This window comes from Bufo gargarizans, chromosome 2 (assembly GCF_014858855.1).
Source record: "Bufo gargarizans isolate SCDJY-AF-19 chromosome 2, ASM1485885v1, whole genome shotgun sequence".
NCBI lineage: Eukaryota > Metazoa > Chordata > Amphibia > Anura > Bufonidae > Bufo > Bufo gargarizans.
The window spans coordinates 186714815-186742392 of record NC_058081.1 but is presented as its reverse complement, the minus strand read 5'-3'; the positions used below and the strand labels follow the sequence as shown (position 1 = coordinate 186742392).

Here is a 27578-nt window from a genome sequence, read left to right as displayed (position 1 = left end):
AGGAGTTGTGGCGTGGTATAGAACAACAGACCGACGAGTGGTTGCTGCCGGTGAGCCTCAAGCCCGGCCTGGTGGTTTGCGATAATTGGCGAAATCTCGTTGCAGCTCTGGGACTAGCCGGTTTGACGCACATCCCTTGCCTGGCGCATGTGCTGAATTTGGTGGAGCAGAAGTTCATTCACAACTACCCCGACATGTCAGAGCTGCTGCATAAAGTGCGGGCCGTCTGTTCGCGCTTCCGGCGTTCACATCCTGCCGCTGCTCGCCTGTCTGCGCTACAGCGTAACTGCGGCCTTCCCGCTCACGCCTCATATGCGACGTGCCCACCAGGTGGAACTCCACCTTGCACATGCTGGACAGACTGTGCGAGCAGCAGCAGGCCATAGTGGAGTTTCAGCTGCAGCACGCACGGGTCAGTCGCACTGCGGAACAGCACCACTTCACCACCAATGACTGGGCCTCCATGCGAGACCTGTGTGCCCTGTTGCGCTGTTTCGAGTACTCCACCAACATGGCCAGTGGCGATGACGCAGTTATCAGCGTTACAATACCACTTCTATGTCTCCTTGAGAAAACACTTAGGGCGATGATAGAAGAGGAGGTGGCCCAGGAGGAGGAGGAGGAAGAGGGGTCATTTTTAGCACTTTCAGGCCAGTCTCTTCGAAGTGACTCAGAGGGAGGTTTTTTGCAACAGCAGAGACCAGGTACAAATGTGGCCAGCCAGGGCCCACTACTGGAGGACGAGGAGGACGAGGATGAGGAGGAGGTGGAGGAGGATGAGGATGAAGCATGGTCACAGCGGGGTGGCACCCAACGCAGCTCGGGCCCATCACTGGTGCGTGGCTGGGGGGAAAGGCAGGACGATGACGATACGCCTCCCACAGAGGACAGCTTGTCCTTACCCCTGGGCAGCCTGGCACACATGAGCGACTACATGCTGCAGTGCCTGCGCAACGACAGCAGAGTTGCCCACATTTTAACGTGTGCGGACTACTGGGTTGCCACCCTGATGGATCCACGGTACAAAGACAATGTGCCCACCTTACTTCCTGCACTGGAGCGTGATAGGAAGATGCGCGAGTACAAGCGCACGTTGGTAGACGCGCTACTGAGAGCATTCCCAAATGTCACAGGGGAACAAGTGGAAGCCCAAGGCCAAGGCAGAGGAGGAGCAAGAGGTCGCCAAGGCAGCTGTGTCACGGCCAGCTCCTCTGAGGGCAGGGTTAGCATGGCAGAGATCTGGAAAAGTTTTGTCAACACGCCACAGCTAACTGCACCACCACCTGATACGTAACGTGTTAGCAGGAGGCAACATTTCACTAACAAGGTGGAACAATACGTGTGCACACCCCTCCACGTACTGACTGATGGTTCGGCCCCATTCAACTTCTGGGTCTCTAAATTGTCCACGTGACCAGAGCTAGCCTTTTATGCCTTGGAGGTGCTGGCCTGCCCGGCGGCCAGCGTTTTGTCTGAACGTGTATTCAGCACGGCAGGGGGCGTCATTACAGACAAACGCAGCCGCCTGTCTACAGTCAATGTGTACAAGCTGACTTTCATAAAAATGAACCAGGCATGGATCCCACAGGACCTGTCCGTCCCTTGTCCAGATTAGACATTAACTACCTCCCCTTAACCATATATTATTGTACTCCAGGGCACTTCCTCATTCAATCCTATTTTTATTTTCATTTTACCATTATATTGCGAGGCTACCCAAAGTTGAATGAACCTCTCCTCTGTCTGGGTGCCGGGGCCTAAATATATGCCAATGGACTGTTCCAATGTTGGGTGACGTGAAGCCTGATTCTCTGCTATGACATGCAGACTAATTCTCTGCTGACATGAAGCCAGATTCTCTGTTACGGGACCTCTCTCCTCTGCCTGGGTGCTGGGCCTAAATATCTGACAATCGACTGTTGCAGTGGTGGCTGACATGAAGCCTGATTCTCTGCTATGACATGCAGACTAATTCACTGCTGACATGAAGACAGATTCTCTGTTACGGGACCTCTCTCCTCTGCCTGGGTGCCGGGGCCTAAATATCTGAGAATGGACTGTTCCAGTGGTGGGTGACGTGAAGCCAGATTCTCTGCTATGGTACCTCTGTCCAATTGATTTTGGTTAATTTTTATTTATTTAATTTTAATTTTAATTCATTTCCCTATCCACATTTGTTTGCAGGGGATTTACCTACATGTTGCTACCCTTTGCAGCCTTCTAGCCCTTTCCTGGGCTGTTTTACAGCCTTTTTAGTGCCGAAAAGTTCGGGTCCCCATTGACTTCAATGGGGTTCAGGTTCGGGACGAAGTTCGGATCGGGTTCGGATCCCGAACCCGAACATTTTCGGGAAGTTCGGCCGAACTTCTCGAACCTGAACATCCAGGTGTCCGCTCAACTCTAATAGCTTGCTGATTTTTCCAAGTGCTGATTTTTATAAGTGCATTGGAGATATTCAGGAGATACTCAGGAGGTAATCTGTGGATACAATCTAAAAAAGTAAGATTTGTTTGTTTAAAATCTTTCCCCTTTTTAAAATGGCAGACCTGGTTCTGTGCAGGAATTGTTGTGCTTTTATTTTAGGTTCCACTCTTCAGAGATTTGGATGCTGTCTGATCTGTAGACAGCTCTCCATAATGCAGCAGGAAATCGCATTTTTGAAATCTGAGATTTGTAAATTAACCGTTAAACAAACTCAGGCTGAGAATGTTGCAATGCCACTGCCACAGAGGCCCCTAGAAATGGAAGATGGGTTACTGCAGGTTTTGGTAGACTGAGAGTTGTTGATAGAAGACATGTCCCACAGTCTGTGGCTCTCCATAATTAATTTGCAGCACTTTCAGAGTGCAAGAGCAACATGGAGGATGGCTCAAGCACAGTTGGTGAGTAACAATCATCTCCCATGCCTAAAGTATGCAAGACTGCAGCCAAAGACAAAAAGGAGAAGGGGAAGACTGATAGCAAGCAGCTGTTGGTGGGCGATTCCATCATAAGTGGTGTGAAGTTTGAGGAAAATGGTGTTGTGAGATGTCTCCCTGGTGCTACTGCTAGCAGGGATAGACGACGGATCCTTAATATTGTTAGGCAAGCAAAGCAGGAAAGGGAGGTGGATGTTATTGTCCATATTGGAACAAATGATCTGGCTTGCAATGAGGTTTCAAAGGTGAAGGAAGCTTTTCACACACTTGGAAATGATATATGTGAGGTTGCATCAACTGTTTCATTCTCTGCAGTTTTGCCTATGCATAACCTTCACCATGACAGGAAGATGCACATTAAGAAATTCAATGTATGGCTTGGTGAATGGTGTCTGAACCAAGGGTTTGGCTTTGTGTCTCATGTTAGCTCTCGTTGGAATGGAAAAGAACTGTACAAGAAAGATGGTTTGCATCTTTCTCTCAAGGGAACGAATGTCCTCAGTGAACAGTTCCAAGTATTTGCTAAGGAGCATTTAAACTAGGAAAGGGGGGGGGGGCAAAAGAGTGATAATCCAGCAGTCTGACTGCCCCCCGGAACAATGCCAGAAGATGTCAATAGCACAAAGGTTAAGAAATGACAAGCTCAGATTCTTGTCTACAAATGCTCGCAGTTTAGTGAATAAGATCAATGAACTTGAGGCTATAATGGCATCTGAGAATATATATTTAGTGGCTGTTACTGAGACGTGGCTCAATAGGAGTAATGACTGGGATATAACAATATCAAGGTTCTCTCTATACAGGAAAGACAGAGAAGGCAAGAAGGCCCTGTATGTGAAAGATAGCATGAAATCTAATTTGATACAAGTTAGCGAGACCAATTTAGAGTCCGTTTGGGTTACCTTGCAGCTTGATAATCATAAGGTAACTCGTGTAGGTGTGATATATAGACCACCTAGCCAAGTCAAAGAATTAGATGATCTACTAGTTGAGGAAATAGCTAAAATGACATTGAAGGGGGAAGTTATCCTTATAGGAGACTTTAATCTTCCTGATGTAAACTGGAAAACCAAAATAGCTAGTTCTGCAAGGAGTGCAGATATTCTAAATTCCCTACTGGGATTATCTCTACAGCAAGCAGATGAGGAGCCAACCCAGATGGAGGCCATTTTAGATTTAGTATTCACAAATGGGAATTTGGTATCTGATATTACTGTAGGGGACAGCTTGGGATCGATCACCAGTCAGTGTGGTTTGCTATAAGTACAGTGACTGAGTCACACCACACAAAAACAAAAGTTTTAGATTTTAGAAAAACTGACTTTTCTCAAATTAGATTAGTGGTATACGAGTCGCTATCAGATTGGAACAGTTTCAATGGAGTCCAGGAGAAATGGGACTACTTAAAAGTGGCACTATTGAAGGCAACAGAAAATTGCATTAGGCTTGTCAGTAAAAGTTAAAAAAAGAAGAGACCACTGTGGTACTCAGCAGAAGTGGCCAAATTCATTAAAAACTAAAAGATAGCATTTAGTAATAAAAAAATAAAAAAAGAGGATGACAGGCAAATTTATAAGATTAGGCAGAGAGAGGCCAAACAAGTTATAAGAGCGTCTAAAGCACAGGCAGAAGATGCCCAGTTCTCTTAGTGCATTTGTCACATCTTTGCCAGTTTGTGTGTTGTATATGTAACATCCTGAAGTATGTCACTAAACTTCTGTCACCCTGCTTCATAACATGTTAAGTGTATATGTATTATCATCTTGTGTAGTCTTGCTCTACATTTTCCATTATATGTATTTTCTATGCCTGTTTTATATTATTGCTGTAATTTTCCATGTGCAACAGCAGGTGGCAGCAATGTGTAGGCAGTTTATAGTTATTAACTATATCTAGACTGGAATAGTCCATTCCAGTCTAGGCTCCCCTGTGTGAGCAGAAGTGGGACCTTCCCATGTCCTGTCTCATGAGAAGGAGAAGGAAGTGTAGTCAGTGTACCAGCTGGTCGACAAGAGAAGCAACCATCTCCAGCCTCCAGGAAGAAGCAAACCCTGTGAGCCAAGCTGTGAGTATTTATTCCAAGTCCAGGAGAAGCCAAATTCCTCCTCAGCTAGTCAGGCCCATTACAAAGCAGACTACAGACAGAGCGAAGATAGATACCTGCCAGATCTACTAGACGTATGACAAGAAGCAGAATATATATATAAATTCCTGCCACATATCGCCAATACCTGCTGGGACCCAAGACTAAAGCTCTTACTCATATGGATTTATGCTGCACCCATTAAGTAAAGACAAGTTGGATCGTATCTCCTGTCTGGATCTCAATTATTCCACCAAAACTCCTATTAACAACACTCATTTTATTGCAAGTGAGCCAGGATCCAGGAGACACCGTTGACACTACCATATCTGCTATACAGAGCCATTATCCCCCTCTGGCATTCCTCACCTTGTACGTGAGTGATAACATCTTAAAGGTCCTTGCTACAGTACCTGCGCAAGCTGCAATTGGCGTCACAAACTATTACACTTATATACTGACCCACTGCATAGCTGACCCACTGTATCGGTGTCCTGCTCATTGCATTAAAGTGGCATCACGGACAGGATCGGATTGAATTGTGTGTACATCACTAACAACAGAACCGGATCTAATTGTGCACAAAAACGGACTTAAATCGCATGTTTTACAGTATAATAATAAGCGCTGCCGCTTGTGTAAAAAACCCAGAAAAGTGACTTTATTACCTGGTTTCTGTGTAAAGAATCGCAATGCGGTGTCCACGAATACTTAAAAAACTAATTTGCCATATTCCAAAAATGGCGCCGCCTTTCCATGCTTGTCGGAGGCAGGAAAAGATGAGAACGCCCTCTCAAGAGCGCGAAAGTGACGAATACGCCCCCTAGAAGCGGGAAAATTTAGCAACTCCCCCTCAAAGGCGCGAATATATCGAATATGCCCCTTCAGGAGCGGGAAAAAGAGAGACTGCCCCCAGTGAACTTTCTATTGTGGACAGAGGTGATAAAGACTCCACCCTCTGCGCAGCACCCTTAGAACTGGCACCCTGTTGGATTGAGGAGGTTGTGAAGATGGTGTTCCCTCAGCCACGGTGGAACCAGATGGCGATCAGAGGTGAGCCTGTATATGAGGATCGCACCCCAGAGATACATGACCGGCGTATTGTCGAGTCGCTTACCTCTTAAACTCCACTCCCCCTCCCAATAATGACAGACTCAGCAAGTGGATTATATGGCCACAGCAGCCTTTTATTAATAACATAAATACAAATAAATATCATAAATACATAACTTAACCCTTGGCCTTCCCACCTAAAGGCCCCGCCCTAAATCCTTACCAAGAACCCATGAATGCCAACACGGGGAGGGTCCTTGAAGCCCCATAAATGACGGATAACTGGCCTCGCCCTCAGTTAAATTACCTCTAGCCGATGAACGCCAGCTCAGAGGCAGGAACCGGTAACCAAGGGCAACCAACTTGGGCCGTACCTGGGGAGTCCAGAGCCTCCTTTGGCTCCCTCCCCACAACGCCAGAGCCACCATAACCACCAACTCCAAGGACCCCCCACCGCCCCAGGCCGCTATGACAAAGCTTACCCTCCAATCACTGCCGGACCATCCGTAATCCACTCGCAACCCCCCGGCCTAACCCCAACACTAAGCAACACTCGAGGACCCCAACCTAACCCCAGGCAAATAGCAGCCAAAAATAACAACAAAAATTGGGTGGGTGGGAGGGGGCTGCTGCCACACTGCTGTCCCCACCACGCCAGAGCCACCATAACCACCAACTCCAAGGACCCCCCACCGCCCCAGGCCGCTATGACAAAGCTTACCCTCCAATCACTGCCGGACCATCCGTAATCCACTCGCAACCCCCCGGCCTAACCCCAACACTAAGCGACACTCGAGGACCCCAACCTAACCCCAGGCAAATAGCAGCCAAAAATAACAACAAAAATTGGGTGGGTGGGAGGGGGCTGCTGCCACACTGCTGTCCTCACAAAATGGCCCCTTTTCCCGCCCCTGCTAACCCTTTTAACCCCTTAGCCACACCTCCATCCCTTACGTCACTATCCTTCCTCCTTAACCCTTTGTAACCCCGAATCCTCTCCCTCCAAGCCCCAGTCATGCCAGGCCTCCATCCAGCCTTGCAGCCCTGATTCCGGCCTGCACTTGACCGGCGTATTGTCGAGTCGCTTACCTCTTAAACTCCACTCCCCCTCCCAATAATGACAGACTCAGCAAGTGGATTATATGGCCACAGCAGCCTTTTATTAATAACATAAAGTCAAATAAATATCATAAATACATAACTTAACCCTTGGCCTTCCCACCTGAAGGCCCTGCCCTAAAACCTTACCAAGAACCCATGAATGCCAACACGGGGAGGGTCCTTGAAGCCCCATAAATGACGGATAACTGGCCTCGCCCTCAGTTAAATTACCTCTAGCCGATGAACGCCAGCTCAGAGGCAGGAACCGGTAACCAAGGGCAACCAACTTGGGCCGCTACACGCCATATCACACCTTAAACCAGTACCTGGGGAGCCCAGAGCCTCCTTTGGCTCCCTACCCACCACGCCAGAGCCACCATAACCACCAACTCCAAGGACCCCCCACCGCCCACGACTCAAGAAGGTAAACACCTCACCTACTTGTGTCCTGCCACACCCGCAGCGCTAATTCAATGCCGTCCTGCAAATCGGAACACCATTGATCAATCCCCACCCCGTTCAAGTGCACCCCATCGCTCCTCCAAAACGCCCCCACACCGGACTCCAGCTCCCTATGCCGAACAACAATGCCACCGTTACGTGCCACAAACCTACCAACTGCCCTGTTAACCTTGATTCGCGCCTTATTCAGCCGCTCCACAGACGTCGCCTCTCTCCAATGCTGGCGCGGCACCATATCCGACCAAACCGTCACCAGTCGCGGATATTGCGCCCACAAACGTAGCAAGTCAAACTTAATGTCCCTCGCTAACTCCCTGAAGGGGCGAGCCCCCAAATCATTCCCCCCGACATGTAACACCAAAACACCAGGAGGCCTATCCAACCGTGCAAATCTGTAAAATTCAGGAAGAACCCGACTCCACAGCATCCCTCGCATCCCAATCCAACGAATCACCGCCACCTCTCTCAAAATCGACAACTGCCGCCCGTCCGGCCTGACTGCCGCTCGCAACGCTCCCCAGAACACGTAGGAGTGCCCCATAATCCAAACCAAGCACAGTGGAACACCTATAAGAGACAAAGAAAACGTCAACCAAACACTGCCATCTGCCCCCAGCCCCCCCCCCCCCCCCGCAAGTTCCTCATAACCATGCGGGCCTCACATATGACCGAAATCGAATAGACTCCCAACAGCCAATACGCCGAATAACGTCATCGCCTAACCCCCTCCTGGCAGCCTACGTGGCCGCCCCGATCCGAAAAGAATGTCCCCCATACAAAGAGGGATCCTTACCCAAGCCCGACAAGCATGATCGCAGAACCGCTATAAACTGGAAACAAGAAAGATAAGACCCGTCCCCATGAACTAATAAAGGGCCCGCTCCCCCTGTCCCATCCCGTCCCCAAAATTCCCTGAGGCATCGAACCGGGCACGCGACCGAACCCTCTACTGGGAACAACACTACCCGACAACCCCGACCCAGCTGGTCCGTTTTGGACCGTCTAATGCAGAATTCCAAACGGTCATCAAATAATTCCACATCCTGCCCACAAAGGCCTCCCGCTCGTCCCCTACTTGGACTAACCAACTCTCCGATCCTCAAGGCCCCAAAAAAGGTGAGCGAAAAAGCCAACCTAAACAGCCCAACCTCCCCTTCCGAAATACAAACCCCTTCCAACTGACCCAACAGATCCACTAACAAAGTAAAAGAAATCGGACGGCGACTATCCACCTCGGATGCACGCCTCCTCCAACCACGTAAAGCTTGCGCAACCCAAAAAGACTTCGACACATCCACCACCCCCCGGCTCCGACAACCAAAGGCCACACCCGCCATAAACTTAACCACCCTGGACTACGACCACCCCTCCTCCTGACAGTGCCCCACCCAAAGCAACATCAACGCGCTATCCTCCAACCCACAACCCTGCAACCGCCGCCTCTAGGCCTCCCCCAGGTTCCTGCCGCCAAAGAACCCCTCACCAGATCCTCAACCGACCGAATGGCAGATTCCACATTTCCGGCGGAAAGCTGGTCCCCTCCGTCTCCGCCTCCGGTGCCAATGCGCGAAAACGATCCCACTGGAAATGAGACAAAGCATCCGCAATTGAGTTACTAACCCCCGGTACATGAGACGCCACCACCCACGTGTTTAAGGCAACCCAACGTTAAATACTGAAGCAACCGCACAACCGGTGGCAACGAAGCTGAATTGCGATTAATGGCCTCAACCACCCCCATATTATCGCAATGAAAACATACCTTCCGATCCCGAAAGATTCCACCCCAAATGGACACCGCCACTCCATCCGCCATCCACAAGGACCGCCCATTGTACGTTTCCAAAAAAGACGCCCACACCGTCAAGTCATCCTGCAACTCACGGGTAACCCGAACAAAATGGTGGGGAGACCGCACTCCCGCCGTTGCCCTAGCCAATTTCCTACAAAAAATTCACCACATGGGCATTATACGACACGCAAAATTAAGCTTGCCCAATAGGGACTGCAACTCGCGGAGCCGCATTTTCCGTTTTCCGCAAGCCACAGACACCTCCCGCCGCAAATCCACAAGTTTATCCTCAGGCAACCTGCATTCCATAGCCACTGTGTCAATGACTATCCCCAAAAAATTCAATCGCGTTGTCGGGCCCTCCATCTTTGCAGACGCCAAAGGAACACCGAAAAGCCGAGACATGGCTTCAAAAGAATGCAACATCACCGAGCAGCCATTAGAACATTGCGGCCCGATAAACAAAAAATCATCCAAATAATGAATGATAGAACCCCAACCTGACCGCTCGCGTACCACCCACTCCAAAAAAGTAGTGAACTTTTCAAAATAAGCGGACGAAACCGAACAACCCATCGGCAAACACTGGTCAACAAAATATCCCCCATCCCAGAAACACCCCAACAAGTGCTGACACTCCGGGTGCACCGGCAAAAGACGAAATGCCGCCTCAATATCAACCTTGGCCAACAGCGCCCCCTGCCCATACAACCGGACCCAACGAACCGCCTCATCAAACGACGTATATACAACCGAACACAATTCCGACGCGATCCCATCGTTAACTGAATTCCTTTTTGGGAAAGAAAGGTGATGTATAAGGCGGAATTTATTCTGCTTCCTCTTAGGTAGCACCCCCAACGGAGACACCCGCAAATCCTGCATCGGCAATTCCCGAAAGGGCCCTGCCATGCGACCTAACTCCACCTCTTTGCGCAGTTTCTCTGTCACCACTCCAGGAAGTTCTGTCGCAGAACGCAAATTTTTTCCCCCCGACCCCCCAAACCCTTCAACATACGGAATCCGAAAACCCTCCCGAAAACCAGCAAGCAAAAATTCCGCCGCCTCCACATCAGGGTATTCATTTAGAAAACGCTCCATCTCGGCTACCCGTATTGGCGTCCGCCCCTTTTCCAGCCGCATCACCCCCACTCTTACCCCTGCGCCCCCTGAAGCACCGCTGCGCTCCGTGGTTTCCACCGCAAAAGGAACACTCGTGCTTGAACTTGCACTTCTCCCCGTACTTGCATCCCCCCTCATTGAATGAAAAACAGAGTCCCTTAACTGAATTCTAATGGCCGAGCGCCCTGATTGCCCCGAACCCCCGGCGCCCCCCGAAAAGGGCTGCCCAGCCCTGGCCAGAGTCATAACCTGCATCCACAGGCCAATGTCTTTATGGTCCCAGCGCATACTAGGCCGGACCGCCTTCCGCTGCCTGAACTGCTCGTCATGCCTCAACCACCCCAAACCCCCATATACTCGGTATGCCTCGCCTATTGCATCCAGATAACAGAAAAGTGCTGAACAATTGTCTGGCGCCTTCTCCCCGATAACACTGGCTAAGATCACAAAAGCCTGTAACCAGTTTGAAAAAGTCTGCAGAATCAAACGAGAACGCCGCTTATCCTCTTCCTCCTTTTTCCTATCATCCCGCCTATCCCGGTCCAAATTTAAGCGCTCCAGGGGAAGCTGCAAAAATAAATCCACGTACTCCCCTTTCCAAATTCTTTCCCTAACCTTCTGCTTCAAGTGCGCCCCCAGCGGCCCCTCAAAGCACACATAAACCTCCCCTTTCTCCGCGTCATCCAAACGCGGCTCCTCACCATCCTTCTCCTTGGCCCCGTCCCTTACTTTATCGCCCTCCTTATCCGCCACTCCCTGGTGCGCCGCCCCAACCCCACCTCCAGCGCCTGAATTGACCTCCCCAGCACCCGCCCCACCAAGACCCCCGGTCGCATTCGCACCCAGCAATCCCGGACGTTGCACCCCCCATGCCGTCAAAGGGGACCCCGCCACCATCCCCGTACCTACCAACCCCGTCACCAAATCACGCAACCCCAACAACAACTCCCCCAACCCACCGGAAACGGACACCCCGGAGACTCCCACCACCCCCGAGGCTCCCCCACTATTAGCAACCACTAAAGAGGAATCCCCGCTTATCTCACCTGGCTGCGTGGACGCTGTGACTCCACCAGCCGGAACGTGAGGCACCGAAACTTGACTGGCGACGAACTCCCGTCCAGACGCCCGCATCTGTTCTGTAACATCTCTGGAATCTGCAGACCCTGCAGCCTGCAAACCTGCAGCTGCGCCACTAGATGTCTCCCTCACAGCACTTGTAGATCCCAAGGCCTGCAGTACCTCAGCCTCGCCACCAGATGTCACCCTCGTCCCGCTTGGAGCTCCAAGAGCCTGCAGATCTGCAGCTCTGCCACCAGATGTCACCCTTCCTTCATCATCTAGAGTCGCCTGAAGCCAGCGCTGCGCTGCTCTGGTAAGGAAACCAGCTGAGGGCCACACACAGGACCCCGCCAACCAGCAGATGCAGTCTGCCTTCCTGTCACACGCCGGGCAGAGTGACCAGGGCCCGATCCCCCTGCCGAACCAGCTCCGGATACCACGCTGCCTGCTTCAGAGGAGAGGGGGAGGTCCCGCATCCCCCTCCTAGGGTCACGCCGTACCACAGGATTCCTCCCAGCACGCGACTGCCTGGAAGAACTGGTACTCACCGCAGCGCGTGCTGGAGGGGCCACAGAGGGGCTCCTTAACTGGCGCCGGACCCTCGAGGTCACTTCTGGACTTAGGCGCGCCGGAGGCCTTGTTCTCCGCGGCCGGCTGGAGGGGAGAGCTGAAGCAGTAGCCTCCCCAGACCCCGGGAGCAGACCTTGAACGGTAGCCTGCAGCCATCCAGATCCCCTGCTCTCTGCTGCCGCAAGGAGCTGTGCCAGGAGCGCTTCCACCTCGGACATCGTGGGACAGGAACACCAAAAGAGGTACTGCAGCAGCTCAGACACGGGCTGCTGCCATACTGCTGTCCTCACAAAATGGCCCCTTTTCCCGCCCCTGCTAACCCTTTTAACCCCTTAGCCACACCTCCATCCCTTACGTCACTATCCTTCCTCCTTAACCCTTTGTAACCCTGAATCCTCTCCCTCCAAGCCCCAGTCATGCCAGGCCTCCATCCAGCCTTGCAGCCCTGATTCCGGCCTGCACTAGTCTCCCAGATTGTAAAGAATACTGGGCCCTCGGTATTCGCTACCATGCCGGAGGCCGTGGATTCCTCCCTAGGCAAGAAAGCTTCACCGCCTACCTTGAGTAGTATCCCGGAGGTCACAGAAAAGGCCGCTGATGAAGTCCCGGTTCCTGCTTCCAAGAGCCCGGACCTGATCGTGTTCCTGGAGGCCTTGGATCCCTCCGCCTTGTCCAGTGCCCCCGCGGAAGAAGACGTGCCTGCCGGAATGGAGATCGACGTTGAATCAGCACCCGCGGCGGGCGTTGCTGACGTCACGACCTCAGCCAGCACCCAATCTGTGGCGCAGATGAAAATGGCGCCTCCAGATCGTGACCAGGAGACACCGGACCGGCTGCGACAACAGGTAGGAGCTGCCGCACTCCTTGAGGCCCAGGCCCGGTCCCTGTCCGTCCCTCCGCCACGTCCAGAAACCCCAGCACCTGCCATCAGCCTTAGGCTTGCGACGCCAATACCACCTTGTGCTGCGGCGGAAGCGGCTGGTGATTCCACTCCGCCGCCCAGCTATGAGAAACTGCGGAACCTTAACCCTGAGGTACCCCATGAAATCACGGCCTATGCCCAGACCGCCTGGGAATATAAATCCGCGGTCGAAGAGTGGGTGAAGCAGGTGATTGACCACCCCCAGTCAGAAGACCCTAAACTTACCAGGAGAAAAGGGACTGTATTGTGGTTCTCTGTGGAGAGGGGTGTAGGGTTCCTGCAGGACAACTACTCGGGCACTAAAGTCTTTGTGGGCCGCCGCTCAGTGAAACGGCACTATCTGCCTCAAGAAAGGCACAACCTTTATTTGGGGGACCAGGTGGAATACACCCCCATGCGGTCCATGCAAGGACTCTTTGCCGCTGGAGTCACCTGATTACATAAGCCACTCTCCCCTGCCGTCACCCCAGAGACCTGGCAGGAGGATCCAGGCTCTGCGGGCAGGACCAGATGCCTTCAGGAAGCCCCGGATGGCCGTCTACTGTTTAAAGAGAAAGCACAACCTGCACCTTTAATTCCAGACCTGTCACCACCGCCAACCCTGAGAGTGGGACAGATAAACAATAGCGTATTAACCTTCAACCCTAAGGTCCAGCCATGCTTTCTGCCACCGTACATGCTTCCCTGGAAGAAGCTTCAGGCAGATGTTGCAGCTCTTCCTGAGCCCCTGCAGCCAGAAATTCTGCCCCTTCCTGCACCGGCTGTGGATCCCGGGCTACAGCGTGTCACTGCAGCATTTCCCAGGCTGTCAGCACAGCCAATCCCTACAGCCACCGATAGAGGACAGTGGCGCACCACTACTAACGCCACCCTAAGCTACCAACAGAGGCTGGAACATCCTCTTTTATGCATTTTAGCAGCTCCAGCAGCGATGAGGAGCTGGACACCTACCTGTAAGGTGTCCCCTAACAGAAAAAACATCAGTGACATTTTGTGAGCCACTCCATGGACTGCTATCTGAAGGGTGAGGACCTGTTTGGCCTTTTGTGTGCTATTTTAACCGTTTTGTTTCAGGTTGCCAGTTTTTGTCCTCACCCAGATGGTCATGCTCAGTTAGGACTCCCCCCATCAGCACTTAACCGCCTCATGTCCAAGTTCAGTGTTTTATCCACTTTCTCAGGTTACTTGATAGCCTTTGCTGCTCTTATGACATTTTAACCCTTTGGATTTACTCCTTTGCCCTGTGGATTGGAAGAAACTTTTATCAGTTTCCAGAGGATTCTGCAACTTTAAAGCACTTTCAGGAAAAAGGACTCAAGTTATTGTTGAGCCTCATTTTGCATTAATAAATTTGCACTATCTTATAAAAATAAAAATGTTTTATTGCAACATAAAAGCTTGCATACCATCTTATGCTATTTAATATTTTGCACTATTGTACCAGTTTACATATTATGTAATGTTCAAGATAATCTGCCCATTGTGTGTATTCTCTGTATAGGTGCCGCAATGTGATTTCTGCACTGATTGTCATGATTGCACTTAACCATTGCACTTAACCAAAATTGTAGCAACTTACTCAAAGTGTGCCTTTTTACAGCTCATATTCTCTCCCCCCTTATACGGACTGTCATCGTAGGGACGTTGAATTCTAATGGCCTACACCCAGTGATATATACCCATAGGTACCCAGGGTAGGACCAAGTGGTAAGTTCAGACAGATCCAGTAGTTTCTACAGGTACCCATGCTGCTTCGGGAATCGTTAGAAGCCCTAGGCTGCTCCTTCCCGCTTGTTTTATGTTCAGGATTGTTCCCATCATGAGGTGTCTCATTTCCAGGAGCGCACGGGATTAAAGGCCCTCCTCCTGTGACATTGCCAGAAGACACAGAGACGATAAATACCTCCCTTTCTAAGCCTTTTGCCTAAGGTAAGGCGCCTCAAGCCTTAGAGCCATACTTAGCTTCCTCATAGACATCATAGTGATCGTGCTTTAAGCCAAATTTCTTCAGGCTATGGTGCAGGGAAGGGACTACAGGATAAAGGCACCCTTCTATTTGCGGGCATTCCATTACATAATGGTGGGATTACGGAGTAAAGACACCCCCATGCTTTCTTTGGTCCAGACTGATCCAGAACATACAAAATCAGTCAGTAAAGGTTTTGCTTTGTGCAGTATTAGGTTACCTCGTTATACCAAGAGAAGGAAACTGTGTGTTGGACACCTTACTCTAGCGGGCAGGAACCTCGAGGAAACCGTTATATGTTTTGTCCATGTATGTCATTTTATGTAAATTCACGCAGCACTTTGTATTTACTGGGTACCCCGAGCTGATTCCTCCCCCCTCTTAGCATACGCCGAGGACGGCTTCACTTAAAGTAAGCGGGTATGTAACATCCTGAAGTATGTCACTAAACTTCTGTCACCCTGCTTCATAACATGTTAAGTGTATATGTATTATCATCTTGTGTAATCTTGTTCTACATTTTCCATTATATGTATTTTCTATGCCTGTTTTATATCATTGCTGTAATTTTCCATATAAACCAGCAGGTGGCAGCAATGTGTAGGCAGTTCATGGTTAGTTAGTATATCTAGATTGGAATAGTCCATTCCAGTGTAGGCTCCCCTGTGTGAGCAGAAGAGGGACCTTCCCATGTCCTGTCTCATGAGGAGGAGAGGGACGTGTAGTCAGTGTACCAGCCACCCCCTGCTGGGGTAGGTTGTGTTAGTAGGAGTTCCCAGAACCAGGGATCCAAACCCCGGGTCCCGCCTCGGCTGAGGCCAGGATCCATCTTCCCAGCTTGAGCTATCAGCCTCAGCTGGTCGACAAGAGAAGCAGCCATCTCCAGCTTCCAGGAAGTAGCATACCCTGTGAGCCAAGCTGTGAGTATTTATCCCAAGTCCAGGAGAAGCCAAATTCCTCCTCAGCTAGTCAGGCCCATTACAAAGCAGACTACAGACAGAGCAGAAGATAGATACCTGCCAGATCTACTAGGCATATGACAAGAAGCAGAATATATATATAAATTCCTGCTACATATCGCCAATACCTGCTGGGACCCAAGACTAAAGCTGTTACTCATATGGATTTATGCTGCACCCATTAAGTAAAGACGAGTTGGATCGTATCTCCTGTCTGGATCTCAATTATTTCACCATAACTCCTATTAACCACCTCCGGACCGCCTAACGCACATGTGCGTTCCGGAGGTGGCAGGCTGGCGCACAGTCACGCATATACGCGTCATCTCGCGATACGCGAGATTTCCTGTGAACGCGCGCACACAGGCGCGCGCGCTCACAGGAACGGAAGGTAAGCGAGTGGATCTCCAGCATGCCAGCGGCGATCGTTCGCTGGCAGGCTGGAGATCCGAAATTTTTAACCCCTAACAGGTATATTAGACGCTGTTTTCATAACAGCGTCTAATATACCTCCTACCTGGTCCTCTGGTGGTCCCTTTTGTTAGGATCGACCACCAGAGGACTCAGGTAGGTCAGTACAGTCGCACCAAACACCACACTACACTACACCCCCCCCCCCGTCACTTATTAACCCCTTATAAACCCCTGATCACCCATGATCACCCCATATAAACTCCCTGATCACCCCCCTGTCATTGATCACCGCCCTGTCATTGATCACCCCCCTGTCAGGCTCCGTTCAGACGTCCGTATGATTTTTACGGATCCACGGATACATGGATCGGATCCGCAAAACGCATACGGACGTCTAAATGGAGCCTTACAGGGGGGTGATCAATGACAGGCGGGTGATCACCCATATACACTCCTTGATCACCCCCCTGTCATTGATCACCCCCCTGTCATTGATCACCCCCCTGTAAGGCTCCATTCAGACGTCCGCATGATTTTTACGGATCCATAGATACATGGATCGGATCCGCAAAACACATGCGGACGTCTGAATGGAGCCTTACAGGGGGGTGATCACCCATATACACTCCCTGATCACCCCCTGTCATTGATCACCCCCCTGTAAGGCTCCATTCAGACGTCCGCATGATTTTTACGGATCCATGGATACATGGATCGGATCCGCAAAACACATGCGGACGTCTGAATGGAGCCTTACAGGGGGTGATCAATGACAGGCGGGTGATCACCCATATACACTCCCTGATCACCCCCCTGTCATTGATCACCCCCCTGTAAGGCTCCATTCAGACGTCCGCATGTTTTTTGTGGATCCGATCCATGTATCCATGGATCCGTAAAAAATCATGCGGATGTCTGAATGGAGCCTTACAGGGGGGGTGATCAGTGACAGGGGGGTGATCACCCTGATCACCCCGTCATTGATAACCCCCCTGTAAGGCTCCATTCAGACGTCCGCATGTTTTTTGTGGATCCGATCCATGTATCCATGGATCCGTAAAAAATCATACGGACGTCTGAATGGAGCCTTACAGGGGGGGTGATCACCCTGATCACCCCCCTGTCATTGATAACCCCCCTGTAAGGCTCCATTCAGACGTCCGCATGTTTTTTGTGGATCCGATCCATGTATCCATGGATCCGTAAAAAATCATGCGGATGTCTGAATGGAGCCTTACAGGGGGGGTGATCAGTGACAGGGGGGTGATCACCCTGATCACCCCCTGTCATTGATAACCCCCCTGTAAGGCTCCATTCAGACGTCCGCATGTTTTTTGTGGATCCGATCCATGTATCCATGGATCCGTAAAAAATCATGCGGATGTCTGAATGGAGCCTTACAGGGGGGGTGATCAGTGACAGGGGGGTGATCACCCTGATCACCCTGATCACCCCCTGTCATTGATAACCCCCCTGTAAGGCTCCATTCAGACGTCCGCATGTGTTTTGCGGATCCGATCCATGGATCCGTAAAAATTATACGGACGTCTGAATGGAGCCTTACCAGGGGGGTGATCAATGACAGGGGGGTGATCCGGGAGTCTATATGGGTGATTACCCCCCTGTCATTGATCACCCCCCCTGTCATTGATCACCCCCCCTGTAAGGCTCCATTCAGACATTTTTTTTGGCACAAGTTAGCGGAATTTATTTTTTTTTTTTTGTTTTTTCTTACTAAGGCCTCATGCACACAGACGTTTTTTTTCACGGTCCGCAAAACGGGGTTCCGTTGGTCCGTGATCCGTGACCGTTTTTCCGTCCGTGGGTCTTCCTTGATTTTTGGAGGATCCACGGACATGAAAAAAAAGTCATTTTGGTGTCCGCCTGGCCGTGCGGAGCCAAACGGATCCGTCCTGAATTACAATGCAAGTCAATGGGGACGGATCCGTTTGATGTTGACACAATATGGTGCCATTTCAAACGGATCCGTCCCCATTGACTTTCAATGTAAAGTCTGGAGTTCTGTTATACCATCGGATTGGAGTTTTCTCCAATCCGATGGTATATTTTAACTTGTAGCGTCCCCATCACCATGGGAACGCCTCTATGTTAGAATATACTGTCGGATATGAGCTACATCGTGAAACTCATTTCCGACAGTATATTCTAACACAGAGGCGTTCCCATGGTGATGGAGACGCTTCAGGTTAGAATATACAAAAAAACTGTGTACATGACTGCCCCCTGCTGCCTGGCAGGTGCTGCCAGGCAGCAGGGGGCAGACCCCCCCCCTGTTTTTAACTCATTGGTGGCCAGTGGGCCCCCCCTCCCCTGTTGTTAACTCGTTGGTGGCCAGTGTGCGCACCCCCCTCCCTCCCTCCCTCTATTGTTTTAATACATTGGGGCCAGTGTGCGCGCGCCCCCCAACCCCCCCTCCCTCCCTCTCTTGTTTTAATACATTGGGGCCAGTGTGCGCGCCCCCCAACCCCCCCTCCCTCCCTCTCTTGTTTTAATACATTGGGGCCAGTGTGCGCGCGCCCCCCCAACCCCCCTCCCTCCCTCTATTGTTTTAATACATTGGGGCCAGTGTGCGCGCGCCCCCCCAACCCCCCCTCCCTCCCTCTATTGTTTTAATACATTGGGGCCAGTGTGCGCACCCCCCCACCCCCCTCCCTCCCCCCATTGTAATCATCATCGGTGGCAGCGGAGTAGAAGATTTTCATACTTACCTGGCTGCTGGCTGCTGCGATGTCTGCGTCCGGCCGGGAGCTCCTCCTACTGGTAAGTGACAGCAATGCGCCGCACAGACCTGTCACTTACCAGTAGGAGGAGCTCCCGGCCGGACGCAGACATCGCAGCAGCCAGCAGCCAGTAAGTATGAAAATCTTCTACTCCGCTGCCACCGATGATGATTACAATAGAGGGAGGGAGGGGGGGGGGGTGCGCACACTGGCCCCAATGTATTAAAACAATAGAGGGAGGGAGGGGGGTTGGGGGGCGCGCGCACACTGGCCCCAATGTATTAAAACAATAGAGGGGGGAGGGGGGGTTGGGGGCGCGCGCACACTGGCCCCAATGTATTAAAACAATAGAGGGAGGGAGGGAGGGAGGGGGGTGCGCACACTGTGCCACCAACAGTTAACAACAGGGAGGGGGGGCCGCACAATGATATTCAAACTGGGAGGGGGGGGGTCTGCCCCCTGCTGCCTGGCAGCCCTGATCTCTTACAGGGGGATATGATGGGGTTAATTGTACTATCATATCCCCCTGTAAGAGATCGGGTGCTGCCAGGCAGCAGGGGGCAGTCTTGTACACAGTTTGTAGTGTATTCTAACTAGAAGCGTCCCATCACCATGGGAACGCTTCTGTGTTAGAATATACTGTCGGATCTGAGTTTTCACGAAGTGAAAACTCAGCTCTGAAAAAGCTTTTATGCAGACGGATCTTCGGATCCGTCTGTATGAAACTAACCTACGGCCACGGATCACGGACACGGATGCCAATCTTGTGTGCATCCGTGTTCTTTCACGGACCCATTGACTTGAATGGGTCCGTGAACCGTTGGCCGTGAAAAAAATAGGACAGGTCATATTTTTTTCACGGCCAGGAAACACGGCTCACGGATGCGGCTGCCAAACGGTGCATTTTCCGATTTTTCCACGGACCCATTGAAAGTCAATGGGTCCGTGAAAAAAAACGGAAAACGGCACAACGGCCACGGATGCACACAACGGTCGTGTGCATGAGGCCTAAGTCTCATATTCTACTAACTTGTGTCAAAAAATAAAATCTCACATGGACGCACCATACCCCTCACGGAATCCAAATGCGTAAACATTTTTAGACATTTATATTCCAGACTTCTTCTCACGCTTTAGGGCCCCTAAAAAGCCAGGGCAGTATAAATACCCCACATGTGACCCCATTTCGGAAAGAAGACACCCCAAGGTATTCGCTGAGGGGCATATTGAGTCCATGAAAGATTGAAATTTTTGTCCTAAGTTAGCGGAAAGTGAGACTCTGTGAGAAAAAAACCAAAAAAATCAATTTCCACTAACTTATGCAAAAAATAAAAAATTTCTAGGAACTCGCCAGGCCCCTCATTGAATACCTTGGGGTGTCTTCTTTCCAAAGTGGGGTCACATGTGGGGTATTTATACTGCCCTGGCTTTTTAGGGGCCCGAAAGTGTGAGAAGAAGTCTGGGATCCAAATGTCTAAAAATGCCCTCCTAAAAGGAATTTGGGCCCCTTTGCGCATCTAGGCTGCAAAAAAGTGTCACACATCTGGTATCGCCGTACTCAGGAGAAGTTGGGGAATGTGTTTTGGGGTGTCATTTTACATATACCCATGCTGGATGAGGGAAATATCTTGGCAAAAGACAACTTTTCCCATTTTTTTATACAAAGTTGGCATTTGACCAAGATATTTTTCTCACCCAGCATGGGTATATGTAAAATGACACCCCAAAACACATTCCCCAACTTCTCCTGAGTACGGCGATACCAGATGTGTCACACTTTTTTGCTGCCAAGGTGGGCAAAGGGCACATATTCCAAAGTGCACCTTTTGGATTTCACCGGTCATTTTTTACACATTTTGATTGCAAAGTTCTTCTCACACATTTGGGCCCCTAAATTGCCAGGGCAGTATAACTACGCCACAAGTGACCCCATTTTGGAAAGAAGACACCCCAAGGTATTCCGTGAGGGGCATGGCGAGTTCCTAGAATTTTTTATTTTTTGTCGCAAGTTAGTGGAATATGAGACTTTGTAAGAAAAATAAAAAAAATAAAAATCATCATCATTTTCCGCTAACTTGTGACAAAAAATAAAAAGTTCTATGAACTCACTATGCCCATCAGCGAATACCTTAGGGTGTCTACTTTCCGTGGGGGTTTTCTACTGTTTGGGCATTGTAGAACCTCAGGAATCATGACAGGTGCTCAGAAAGTCAGAGCTGTTTCAAAAAGCGGAAATTCACATTTTTGTACCATAGTTTGTAAATGCTATAACTTTTACCCAAACCATTTTTTTTTTTGCCCAAACATTTTTTTTTTATCAAAGACATGTAGAACAATAAATTTGGCGAAAAATTTATACATGGATGTCGTTTTTTTTACAAAATTTTACAGCTGAAAGTGAAAAATTTCATTTTTTTGCAAAAAAATCGTTACATTTTGATTAATAACAAAAAAAGTAAAAATGTCAGCAGCAATAAAATACCACCAAATGAAAGCTCCATTAGTGAGAAGAAAAGGAGGTAAAATTCATTTGGGTGGTAAGTTGCATGACCGAGCGATAAACGGTGAAAGGAGTGTAGTGCCGAAGTGTAAAAAGTGCTCTGGTCATGAAGGGGGTTTCACCTAGCGGGGCTGAAGTGGTTAACAACACTCATTTTATTGCAAGTGAACCAGGATCCAGGAGTCCAGCCGTACCAAGGTAGGAGACACCGTTGACACTACCATATCTGCTATACAGAGACATTATCCCCCTCTGGCATTCCTCACCTGGTATGTGAGTGATAGCATCTTAAAGGGCCCTGCTACAGTACCTGCACAAGCTGCAATTGGCATCACAAACTATTACACTTATATACTGACCTACTAATGGCATGGCTGTGATTGGTCAGTGCAGCATCTGACCCAGCTTCCGAGCTGGAGTCACGTAGCGCCACACGTCACTCTGCTCTTACTAGTATAGGGATAGGATGCTGCTGCTGTGAGGGAGAGAATAGGAAAGAATCTTTCTGAGATCAGAACTTGTTGTTAAGGCCTCATGCACACGACCGTTGTGTGCATCTGTGAAAAAACACGGAGGCACACAAGATTGTCAACCGCGTTGGTGATCCGTGTCCGTTTTTTCCTATCATTTTCAAGGCAAACTTGACTTAGATTTCTTTTTTCACTTTTCTGGTCTGGTGATCCTCCAAAAATCAAGGAATACACACGGAAGAAAAAACGGACACGGATTACGGAACAACGGAACCCCGTTTTGCTGACCGTGAAAAAATACTGTCGTGTGCATGAGGCCTAACTCTGCGATCTACAGCGCTTTTATTTTTGTATTTTTTTTTGTGTGTGTGGGTGCAATGCAACATTTTTGAGCCCAGTGACATAGAAAAAAAGTTTTATCCATCTGTTAGATAGGTGCGCGTCGGTGACCATTTTGTGCAAGTTCAGTGCACATATGTGCCAGGGACAATAATTTAATCCTGTTTTTTTTAGTTCAGTGGGCAGAATATACAAATTTGAAGTGCATCTGCACTGCATATGTGCCAGGGGAAGGGAAAATAATATAGGTAATCCGTCTGTGAGCTCAGGGACCCAGGGGGTGAGATATATACACATTTTTTTCTGTAAAGTACCCCTGTGCTGCATATGTGAGTGTAATCTATTCAGTAAATCCATCTGTTAGATTCTGGGGGAACAAATTATTATTTTTTTGAAAAAAAGTACATTTGCGCCCTGCACTGCATTTGTGAGAGTGAAAGAAAATCAGTTAAATCAATCTCTTTCATTTGTGGTCGTGGCAACCAGGAACGTACCGAGATCTACCTGGAATGCCCTACTCTAAAGCGGTCAGAGTTGTGCCGTAACCGCGTCGTGGAGGGACGCCTGAAAGAGGGCATCCCCTTTGAGAGTAACAGGTGAAAAGGGTGGGTGGGAGGGGAAACTCTGCACGTCGTACGATTTGTGGGAGGGCACTGGCCGTTGAAGTAGGCAACCAAGCCCCTCCCACAAATACAGGCCAATGAATCGGCCTTACACTTGTGGTCGTGGCAACCAGGAACGTACCGAGATCTACCTGGAATGCCCTACTCTAAAGCGGTCAGAGTTGTGCCGTAACCGCGTCGTGGAGGGACGCCTGAAAGAGGGCAAAAGACATATCGGTAGGCAGGAGTACTTTATTACAACGTGATTACAAACCAGACTCTGAAAGCTATTGACATCTCAGTTTCGGGTGAGGTAAGTAACGGCTAAAACACGTGGAGCGCCAACGCCCTAATTTCTGAATGACATGCGCTAGCACCTGATTCTTGGAAGCCGCGGACGCAGCACCTATGCGGAACGAATGTCCCGAGATCGCGGTGGCGTCGCCGCCCAAGCTGGCCACCAGGGAGCGTACGTGGGACACGAACTGATGGGTGGTGAGTGACGCCACCCCAAAGGGCAATAATGGACTATCTGGCCCGGACCCTGACAAGGCTGATAGTAGTTGACAGAACTGTGACAGGGCACCATTGATGAGACGCGGGAAATAAGACACCGGTACTGGGGGCCCCACCTGTGAGGTTTTGGACGTCCTCAGCAGCAGCACGTAACCTTCGGCGTTTTGGACCAGCTGGTCGACTGTGAGAACCTGCTGCTGCCAGGAGAACAAGTGAACTCCCCAGGCCTCAAGAAGCCATAAAGCTAGATAGATGGCGGATTTGAGCACCAGGTTGGGTAGAACCCCAAAAGGATTCCTATCCAGAACATCATAAAGTCTACGAAAAGGAGCCCTGTGACAGCCTGCCTACGTACTTGTCCCTGGGGCCCGCATTTGCTCAAACCCTCGAGTGCGGCTTTGACAGCATGCATGGAGAACACCGATGTCCGTTCGGGATGATTGATGGAGAAGAAATGTTGCACTCCAGACAGGTATGATCTCACGGTGTTATGAGAGAGTTTTTTTAGTTCTGAGTGGCAGTAGCCAATGAACGCCAGGATGTATTCTACAACTAGATTCCTCCTGAGGACATTCCCCCTGAAACTTGCAAAACGCCTTCCACCCGGTGGTATATGCCCTGGTGGTGTTGGGGGAAAGGGACTTGGAAATCAAGGCGTGGGCCGTCTCTAGGTGACTAGTCACGCTAGGATTAAGGATTCGTGAGGAGGGACGGTAGCGCCCACTACATCTGCCTCTGGCATGACCTGTAAGAAAAGGGAGAAATTAGCCCTTGATAAGGCATCGGCAGCCACGTTTTGTGAACCTGGCACATGCGCGCTATGGACATGGAAGTGGTGATGTAGGGAGAGTAGTACTAGTCGTCTCAAGAGACACATAACATGGGATGATCTAGACGACCCACTGTTTACAATGTCTACCACTGCTGCATTGTCAGACACAAACAGAACAGACTGATTTACCCAACGATTGCCCCATATGTAGGCAGCTACCACAATGGGGTACAGTTCGAACAGTACCGAGGAGTGGAGGAAACCTGGGATCTGTCTCACCTCGGCAGGCCATTCGCCCGCGACCCAGTGGGTGCCAAAAATAGCGGCCAAACCTGAGCTTGCGGCCGCATCTGAAAATACTACAGGAGAATTACACGACAACTCGGGACTGAACAAGGACACCCCATTCCATTGACAAAGAAATTGATCCCACATGTGGAGATCAGCTAAGGCCTGACTATCCAGACACACTGGGCTGTCCTGCTCCGGGCCGTGGCCAGGAGCGCCAACAGGCGGGATATGAACGCCCTGCCCTGCGGAATGATGCGCATGGCAAAATTTGACATGCCCAGTAGTGACTGCAAATCGGCCTTAGTGACCACGGTCGTGACTGCAAACCTGTGGATAACTTCTCTGATCCTCATCAATTTGTCCGAAGGTAACCTGGCTAACATGTCTTGTGAGTCTGGTTCAATGCCCAGAAAGGTGATAACTGTGGACGGGCCCTCAACTTTCTTGGCAGATCTGAGCCCTACCTAGCTGAACAATGGGCCGACCTAGCTTGTCCACGGAGCTGGGGGGGTCTGAAAACATCGAGTGGTCCAGCTGTAGAGCTGGACGGGTACGATGAGGTACTGGCGGCTGACTAGTGACACCACTCTACCGAGTGGAAGATGGACTGACAGGCGGAACAGGAGGGAGCTTTCAGGCCAGCAAAGTGCCTGCAGAACAGTTCTGTGTCTAAGTTGGACCAATCTGTCACATGTTGGAACTGGGAAAGCGCAGCTGCTGCTTTGGCCAAAACGAACAATGATAGTCGTAAAACGAATTTCCTCCATACTTGTAACCCAACTCTGTAACCCGAAAGAGGTACAGATCGAGTTCCTCCCTCCTGTCCGGCCTGGCAGAACATATAACATCCCTAAAAGGCTGAACGCCATGACAAATTCTGGGATGGTTAGCTTGCGGTTAAGCCTGTGGTCACGGCCTCTCAGCACCACCGAGACTTCCCCGCAAGCTATGACTTTGTTGTCAGACAAGTCTCTGGAGGCTGTCAGCAATGAAGCGAGGTTAAAATCCCTACCCTCAAGGATGTCTTTCCTGATGCTGATTGGCACGAAATGAGATGGAGCCACGTTGGGGATGGCCTGGACAGAACGGGTATCCCCTACGGCAGAGGTGGCAACGACCGGGACCTCAGGGGCAGAAATCGGAACGACCGGGACGTGAGACTCGATTAATTCCAACCTAGCCTGTATCGAGGTGACCGCCGAAGTCAGACTGTTCAACATGACGTGCAACTGCGCGAGTGACGTCTGCACCGTGGCCATAGGGGGATCGTCACTACTGGGCACTAAAGAGTCTTTCCACAGTCGATACAACTCTGCCTTCCTGGCGGAAGCCGGGAAAGGGACGCCCTTCTTCGTTAGCTCCGACATGAGCTTGGGAATGGTCCATGCACGTAGGGACGGAGTACTGCCCCCCTCAGACATTCCTGCTGCGTTTTCGTCCACGGACGCCTCGATGATGTCTGATGCGTGTGACATCACAGCTGTGGAAACAGTAACATAAGTGACCGGCTAAACTGGACGACCACCAGTATCCGTGAAACTGCACGCAAAGCAGGGAAAGGTGTACTGCCCCCGTGTAGCTATGCACACTGACACAAAAGGAACCGTGAGGGAGTGGCCAGGAACCGCCACCCGGAAATACAATACGGGGGAAATGATCTACTTACCTACTCAGAAATCTACACTGACCACCACAGAAAGTTCGTGAAACAGCACAACCTGGACGTGAGACAATGCGTGAGACACATAACCCACTGATGGGCACTTCCTTTCCCCTCCCCCACGTGAACCCCTACTACCTTACCGATAAGCCACAATTACGTAATGAGATCAAGACAACTTGGACCCTGGAAGCAAACAATGAAGGTGTCAACTGTGGATCGTGCCTGCCATGCGGAACCGTGCAGGTAAAACATGGAATGATTGGACATGAGCTGTAAGCTGCAGGTGACCGGTAGAAGGGGTTAGTCACTGGCTAAGATGTACCCCCCACGACCGTTCCGGCGTTGTCACGGATCCCTGCCTATCTAGGTGGCACGGCGGCCCGTGCCAGACTTTAGTGAAAACGCAGAGCATGGCCAATGCGCCCCCCGCATTCCACCACGATAACCGCGTGGGGAGCGCGGAGCTCCCTGGCACCGTGGCCGGAATGGGGGGACCCTCTAGCGCACTGGCCCCTGCCCCACGCCAACACAGAACGTGAGCCACATGGAGGGCTGCGCGGCTCCCTGGCAGAGTGCCCAGTGCGGGGGGTGCCCTCCGTCGCTCAGGGCCTGCCCACCTGCCGGCTGAGCACTTCTACCGCGTGGGGAGTAGCGTAGCCCTCTGGCCTAAACCGGTGCGGGGGGGGCCCCTGAATCAACGCGGGCCCCGCCACATCGGTCAAATGAATGTTGCCGCGTGGGGGGTCACGCCGTTCCCTGGCAGGGTGCCCAGTGCAGGGGTGCCCCCCTTGCTCGAGGGGCCGACCCACCGCCGGCTGGGCACACCCACCACGTGGGGAAACGGCGCAGCCCCCTGGCATTTAGGAGCCGGGACAGGGGGGGGCCTTATATGAGCCGGCCCCCACCCTTCACCGGTTGAGACGAGCCGCGTGGGGGGTCACGCCGCTCCCTGGCAGGGTGCCCAGTGCAGGGGTGCCCCCCTTGCTCGAGGGGCCGACCCGCCGCCGGCTGGGCACACCCACCACGTGGGGAAACGGCGCAGCCCCCTGGCATCTAGGAGCCGGGACAGGGGGGAGGCCTCATGTGACCCAGTCCCCCCCCTTATCCGGATAAACTGTGGCCCCGTGGCGCTGCACTCGCTCCCTGGCAGGGCGCTCAGTGCGGGGGCGCCCCCCCTCATCTGGGGGCCGACCCACCGCCGGCTGAGCCCGCCCACCACGTGGGGAGGTAGTGCGACGCTGGCCAGATCGGAGGGGTGGG

At 51.1% G+C, this 27578-nt stretch overlaps 1 long non-coding RNA gene across 1 annotated transcript; it reads right to left on the bottom strand.

The window, feature by feature from the left end:
• Positions 1 to 4805: 4805 nt before the first annotated feature.
• On the bottom strand, positions 4806 to 15848 carry LOC122927689. Its single transcript, XR_006387813.1, has 3 exons — positions 15793 to 15848; positions 9929 to 9931; positions 4806 to 4919 (listed from the first exon to the last, which is right to left on the bottom strand). It is a non-coding gene; the product is annotated as an uncharacterized LOC122927689 (long non-coding RNA).
• Between the last annotated feature and the right edge of the window lie 11730 nt (positions 15849 to 27578).